We start from the raw sequence: 8158 nt of genomic DNA, 5'->3' as shown, positions 1-8158 counted from the left end.
TATTCACACCCCTGAATAAAAAGAGAATTGATGGCATTTTTATGCCAACTTCAGAAGGTCAATATGGAAAAAGCTTTACAGTCAAGTCCTGTTAGTGTCATTACGCAACCGTTTTAAGAGGAAGGGAAACATTAAAAATGATTTCTAATGGGACATTGAATATGTTGTAAGTTGTTTAAAGATGTCATGAACTCAGACAGTATCCTGTTCAGGGTGGAACAACACCTTTCAGTGATAGTAGCCAGGACAGGCTACAGCTAAAAATCTACAAGCAGGTGGGCTTTGACAGAAACTATTCTTGGCTTTGAGGTAGCGACTGAAGCAATGAGGGTGCAGGATACAGGAGGGTTATTGACATATGACATGGTAGTACTTTCCTAGGGTTGCCTAGGCAACTGGAACTTGCATATCCGCTAGTGTCCAACCATCAGCTTTAAAGATAAACGCAACAAATGAATCGTTCGCTGTGTAGATGTGGCTTTAAGGGCAAAAGTATGGCATTGTGTAATAATCCCATCTTCATTCTCACCAGCTTCATCCCTGTCTTACTGATATTTTGAGAATTTTCAGACCGTGACTCGTGAGGTTCAATTATTTTATGGTACTGCTTCTGCATTTTGGTTTAGCTTTGGTTAAATTCTGTCACGTTTTGTTCCACTGACTTTATATTGACCTAATTTCAGGATCAGACGATTTTTTTTTTAAATAAAACCTTATAACTGAAGGAGGTTGTACTTTCTTTTTTCCATGACTGTATACGTATAACGCTTTAAGCCTCAACGAGTTGTGATAAACATGGTAACTTTCGCAAAAACGTAATCGGTCTGATGGTCTAGAATTCAAAATGGTTATCACAAAGATAGCTGGACGTGTTTTTCTATAAATGTGCTCACATTTTGTTTCCTGTTTCCGGTGACCAATGACTTCATTGCTCACTCATGTGGTTTGGATGGGTGGATCTTGAGAAAAGGGCAAAGAGTTCTTCCTGCACAAGATCAAGCCCAATCACACACACACACACAGGCCTTATGAACTAAACATCATAATTGCCTGTCAATACTAGCTGTTTCCCCCGTCCTCCCCCATCTTCATATCTGGGACTTCAGATCTGGAATTGATCTTTTAATTCAGCTCTAAGGAAGGAAGTGAAGCTCGTTCAAAAATGTTTACTTTAACAGTTCAAACGTGGGTCTTAACCATGTGACCTGGATTACGTTTCAAACAGTAAGACAAACAATAGCTTGATGAAATCAAATTGTCCCAGTACACTGGAATTCAGTTACACTCCACTCACAAATAACGGTAGCCAGAACAGGAAGCCACCTCCTCTTCCTGTTTAGTCTAAATTCTGATTGGTCCCTGAGTTTAAGAGCATTTCCATAACAAAGCAGTCAACACCATATTCTTCAAGTTCTAAAAAAGAGAAAAATAAGCAACGGATGCGGCTGAAATAAAGACAAAACAAAAGAGGAACCAGAGATTAAACATGCCTCCTTCAGCTTCCATAAACTCCATTTTTGGACTTTTTGTGTGTGTGTTTTCAAAATAAGTGCCCTCAATAATAAGCTCATGAGAAGGAAAGCAAAGCCAAGTTCAGGGAAAGTATTGTGATAAAATCTATTCAAGTGGCTCAGTGTCTTTTGTGGTGCTTATCATGAACAGGTGACTGAGAAGTGTCTCAAGTTTAATTTTTTCCGGGATGTTACATAATTGGCCAATCTCTCTTTTTGGTATAAAGTTTCATGGTGGACCAAAATGCACAAGAAAGTCTTGAAAATACACCTCATGATATGAGGAATTCCCCCAGACAAACCCATCTTCCTGTCTGACCTAGGGGAGTTAGGCTTAATCTGCACGAGTTTTTTCAGACTGAGCAGGGAAGAAAAAGGAAATGACATCATCAGCAGACTGATGTAACCCTCATGTAAAAGATTACTAGGTGAGTAAAAAGCAGACATGGTGTCATTCCTTCTGCTCCACACGGGCCCATTAAAATGCCTTATTAGGACATCTGTGTCGGAGCGGTCAGCTGGCAGATGTTGGTTTTTGTTGTCACTTGTTTTTTTTCGGTCAGCCTATCTTTCCTAACATCCCTCACACAGCCCTGAGTCATGTGATTCCTGTGAAGGTCAGGCGACTTGGCTACTTTCTCGCCATGGGACTCTCGCCTAGTGGGATGTTCGGTAGAAGATTAAACAATAGCCCTGCAGGTTCATTTTCGGGAAATGATAAATAGACAACTAGCTTTCCTGTAAATCAGAGAAAGAAAGGGATTTATTACTCTGGCGTGCCTCCATGCCAGTGTCCAGGTAAAGATGCAATTATAGCTCCGGGTTTCACATGGTAAGCTCCTGGCAAACCCTAAATCTGTGCTGTTAGTCTGGGATAAATTACAGCTTTCAGTCCCAACACAAACAACTAAGTGTTATTTATAGACCTGAGTCTCATATGTCTAGTCCAGTGATAACTCTTCTTTAAACCTCCCAGCTTCCCTTTCTGATCCCAGGTCTGTCAAGAGGTACATTTCCTGTCACCGTTTCATTCTTAATTAATAGTCAAAACCGAGGTCTACAAAGTTTACAGTCAACAGCAGCATACGTAAAAATGTATTGCTAATGCAAACATGCAAACTGGCCCTGCTGTCAAAAATGTTAAGCAGTCTCTCATGTTTGCACACAAAGGTAAACCTGATAAAACTTTGAAACAACAAACTCTCTGAATTTGTGTGTTGTTGCTAATTTATGCAGCTTTTACAGTGCACTAAAAATGCCCACGAATAAAAATATAGCAGGCCACAGCATTTAAACCACTTGCCTGAAATAGTGTAAGCCCCCAGCCTCTTTTTTTTTAAAAGGCTTGATGCTTTTTAAGACGTTTACACAGAACTTCTGGGTCTAACATTTAAAATTAGCATGTCGTGTTAGCATTTGTCTCAAAGCACTACTGTGTTTTAGGTGAGAGTGTAGTTCTACATATAGGCACAGTTCTCACAATGAAAGAGTTAACATACTGATATTTAGCAATAATGTTTACCGTTTCTAACTATCTTAGTTATGTTTGTTAGCATGCTAACATTTGCTAAATAGCACAAGTGCTACATCACAGAGTAGCATGTAGTAGAATAAGATGATTTTAGAGCTTGGATTTAATAATGAAACAGCTAGATTTAATGGTTTTGAAGCATCTGCACATCTTTATTATCAACGACTATGTGAGATATATGACTTGGTTATTGGATAAACAAGCTGCAATAAGTTAATACATTTCAATCTGGCTTTTATAGAGCTCACTCCAATGAAACAGCTCTTCTTATGGTTTCCAATCAGCTCTGCTGAGACTGGACCCCAGCGTTTGATCATTAAACTGTGCTCAATTGACTGACGTACTGGGTGTATCAGCGTTAGCTTTTGAGTGGTTCTAATCATATCTGCCTCACAATTTTTTCCTGTAGCTACTCCTAAGTTCTCTTCCACTTCCCTCGTCTACGGTGTGCCACAAGCTTCTGTTTTGGGGCCTCTACTCTCTCTGTTACATCTGCTCCTTCTTCAGCATATTTGGAGTGCTTTTAGAGACATTTTTTATCACTGCTGTGCAGATGACATTCGATTGTATATCTTTTTTAAGTCCCAAGATGTGCTTTGACTCTATTAAAAGTTATGTGGCTGATAACTATCTCCTGCTTAATAAAGAGAAAACAGAAGTCAATGTTTGTGATCCCAAATGAATTATGCCTTAATCTTGTTCTCCTTGCTACGTTTGCTAAATCTTCTTTAAGGAATTTGGGGTAAACACTATTGCTTGAGCTCTATTGTATCTTGCTCTGAAATGGAAAAACTGTTATTTGTGCCTTTATTTTGCCATTCTACATATTGTAATTTATTGTTCACCTGTCTTAACAATGTCTGCAGGTTATTCAGTACTTGGATATTATAAAAGTCCTTTTAGCCACATTGGTAGCCATCTTGGTAATGTCTTTATTTTATTTGGGCAGCTCTTTTTAATTCTTATTTAAATTTCATTGGTTAGTAGGACATGGAACAACTTGTAGAGACTGACCAGTCAAATATGATCCATACTTTGCTAGCGCTGTCCCAAAATACGATTTTAAGAAGACTTTTCCTCCTGGCTGTTATAATGCCATGTGAGTCTTTAGACATTTCTCTGATGTTATGCTACATAAAAACTATATTTTATTGCATTGTGGTATTAACCTAGCAAATACCCTGCTATTTTCACAGACTACAAACAGTAAACATCAGCTCCATAAACATCCTGCATTTCCATTAAAGCTTGCATGAGGCATATCTTAACTACAAACACACTGACTTACATAAGCTAAGTAACATCCTGAGGAAATTACCTCTCCCTTAAAACCTACAGTATGGGTGTTAGCTTCAGGCCACAAAAAAAGAAAGAACTAAACAAAGAAAAGGGATTTGTGTGAGGTTAAATAGATTTTCAACTGGCTATACAACAAATATACAGTATTTTAGCCTCCTCAGACTATACATTTGTGATGTTTCAATCCTTGTCATATGCTGAAACACCTCATTTCTTCTCTTCCTTCTTCTTAAACCATTTCCTTTAGTTTTGGTTAAATAACAGTAAAACCTGACTGTGAAGCCAGACTGTAAAACAAAGCCCCACCAGTAACTTCTTTTGAAAAACAGAGTCACTTCCTTCTGAAACCAGAGGCCTGTTTCACTTGTCCGGGAAGGTGTGACCTGAAGCAGATAAAGGATTTTTTTTTTACCTCCTGATTAAATCACTCTGAGTGAAAGACCACCTCTCGTCACTTAAATGTGTCAAACCCATAAAAGTATGTAAATAACTGTTGGACTAATTGCTTCACTTTTATTGCGCCACAGAAATTCTGTGTTATTTATATTTTTCATGAGTAAAGTTAGGCCATGTTACTGATACTAATTACCTTTCCAAATATGTGATCACTGTAGTTTTGTAATAAAAAATGTATTTAATATTTGTATTTAATTTATGGTTTTGTTGTTGTTATTGCATTGCATTGCGTTGTGACCTACATAGGTTTTAGGTTTGTATCTTTTACGTTATATTAATCTTTTATGGTTTAATTTTATACCAACCAGGACTTCTGAGAGTAGCAAAACATAAGGGGACAACTGGTCGTACTGTTTATGTATTAGCCTATCAAAGCATATGTCCGAGCTAACAGTACATTTACACAGAATATATAAATTACCATTTCTATTTCCTTTCCTTAAACTCCTTCCTATAACAATGTAAACGAATGGTGTGTGTGATGGTGTGCATGAAGAAATCTGAAATAATCAGTCTTATCAGTGTCTACAAATTGCTGATCATGTCTTAACGTGCCAGTATTAATGTCTAGTCATGCTTGTTGCAGTCAGTTCTCACCAAATGAGCGAAGGTTAGAACCAACACCTCACCTTTCCATACCTAGCTTTAGTTTTGTTATTGTTTGCTTTTAGAAAGATATGTTTTATTGTTATTGGCTCCATGTACAGAAAGTACAAGATAATTGAAATTCAGCTTCTCTCTCACCTTAATATAAAAAGAAGACTTAAGAAAAGATAAATGATGTTTAAGGGAATATATAAAAATCAAATCTATGTACAATAGTGGCAGTAGTGCAAGTGCAGTAGCAGACATTTGCATGGACAGTAGTGGAAACGACCAACAGCAGCAGGAATGGCAGTGATGCAAATGGTTGCAGTAAAGTGCCAAAGACAGTCGGCAGCGTTAAAAGATTTGAATGTGTTGATTCCTTTTTGAGTCCATTATGTAGTAGCATGCTTGCTATAACCCTCCACTTCACAGGCACATCATTTAGAGCAGCTATTCTAACATCAAGGAACACAAGTTGTTGTTTTTCTCCGTGCCATGACCCAGCCCATTCTCAAAACAACTCAAGAATGACAAAGTTATGTAAGGCGTCTCTGATGCAATTACAAAACATCACTGTGCGTTACTTGATCGCACTCGTCAAACGGGACACTTGTCATACCATACATGGACAAAAAATCTACCCCTATCATGTTGTCTATTGTAGCAGATGTTTCGCAACACAACAGACGACCCATAAATCTATAGTTACCATTCCTGTTTTCATAACTCCACGCCTCAACCAACTTCCCCTTACAGGTGAACTTGTTTATCACTGAACACAGTTTACCAATGCGTGTGGCGCTCGAGTAAGAAAGCGGGCAGAAAAAGGCACTGCTGTCACACTGACATGATGCTCGCATTTGGATAAAATGGATTTCGAAGGTTTTTTGGAAGCATATGATGCGATTTCTGGTCAAGGACTTAGCAACAAGTTGCAAACGACAAATGTGATACAAAGTAACAGATACAAGTTACAATATATTTCCTTAAATGTAAGTATAACGTAAATACAGAAGCTCTAAGTTAAATGTATTAATGGCATTGACATTTTGTCTTATATAGACTTTTGAAACAACCAAATAAATAAATAAACAAATAATTTGGTAGGCTAATTAAAATTCTCTGCAACCATATTTTGAATTACTCCCCCAGTAAAAAGACGTCAGTGGTACCTTCTGTGCTCTATGCTTGTTTTCATGTTCTGAGTCTACTATTGATTGCTTTAGTGAAGTATTTTTAAAAAGACTTAGAGTCTACCACCATAATAACGGCTCTGTGGGCCTTCATAGGAGTATTAGCATGTCAAACATCAGCATTAAAGGTGTCCACCGGGAGCTTCTTGTAATGGGTTTTCATGCCTGAGCAGTTCTTATATTTGTAATTTGCAGGTGGCCCAGTGATTTTGTGCATATCCTCCGCATGAACTTGAAGGTATTAAATAAAAATCTGTCCTCAGTAAATTTCATAGAAATCTATTCAGCAGCTTTATGGAATTCTTAAAGCAAAACTTGAAACACGGAGTCACTGAGCATCATTTTTCATATCTCTGGGTCACGTCAGCACGTTATTCTGTTTCTTGTACCTGGAGGGTTTCAGCCTTGACGCCAGACTAACAGGTAGGTTACTTCAGGCCAATGTGATGCTCGGCATCTGACAAGGATCGTTTTAAGGTAAAAGTTCACAGCATTCTTTTTAGCGTTCTTTTTATAGTGCTTGCTGCGATAGAGGCTGGAGGAACCGCTATCGCTTCAATGGGACTCACAGATAGCAAACTGGAATGCAGCCTTCATTGTTGAGCGCTGCAGATAGGCATCAATAAATGGCATTTGATTTAGAGCACTTGGAAAAAGGAGAACTGGCCATAACACAGCTCTACCATGAATGGATTCAAGTTTACAGTGTAATTTTACTTCCTTAAAAGTTTTCTGCTTACTGAGTTTCCAACTACAGAGATGGTCCATCTATCGTTTTTATGAGGCTGCATGACAACCAGGACAGAGGTTACAAAAAATCCTGTAAATAAGAGGGCAACTCTCATAACAATTTGTTCCCAGTGACCACAGAAACCTGTTCTTTGGAACAAAGCCTAATTTCAAGTTTCAGGTTCACTGGAACTGGAATGGCCTTCAGGTCTGGGTCACTCATTATCCATTTCTATAGCTTCCACACCTTGGCTCAGGCGATTAGAGGATCATCAGGGGGTCCTTTTGTCCCTCTGTGGGGGGTTACTCCCACTAGGTTTATATCTGGGACTCTCCACCATTTGACCTTAGAACTGAAGAAGCTTCTCGGATGAGAGGTGAAACGTCTTCAAGCAACTTAAAGAAGTCCAGACGCTTTTCTTTGCAAGCTCCTTTGACTGTCTTATTGGAAGTGCAAATTCCTGAATCCTGTCTTGGCTCAGCTGTGAAGAGTGCTGACTTTGACCATTCGAGCAGCTGTTTTGTTAGTGAAGTGTTGCAGTATCTTGGACTGCCCGTTCTCCTGAGGATGCCTTTGTTTGCCAACAATTACTTATAATTACTCCTTCAAAGACTCGCTAATTGGTTTCAGTCACAAGCAGGAGTCGGGGGATTTGAAATAAGAGGCGCCAACTGGTTTTTGAAGAACTGGGTGTGCCTGTATCCACCAGAGCCCCTGGTAATTATGTGGCTAATTGTAAAATCTAAAGAATAATTTGTCTTTGACTGCTGGGGATTGTCATGCTTTGTGTGCTGCCCCATCCTCTCAACTGGGGGAACAAAGAAGCAGTCTCTCCAATGCAACATGGTGC

This window comes from Rhamphochromis sp. 'chilingali' (genome assembly GCF_963969265.1).
Source record: "Rhamphochromis sp. 'chilingali' genome assembly, chromosome: 1".
In the NCBI taxonomy this organism is placed as follows: Eukaryota; Metazoa; Chordata; class Actinopteri; order Cichliformes; family Cichlidae; genus Rhamphochromis; species Rhamphochromis sp. 'chilingali'.
This window is presented reverse-complemented; position numbering follows the sequence as displayed.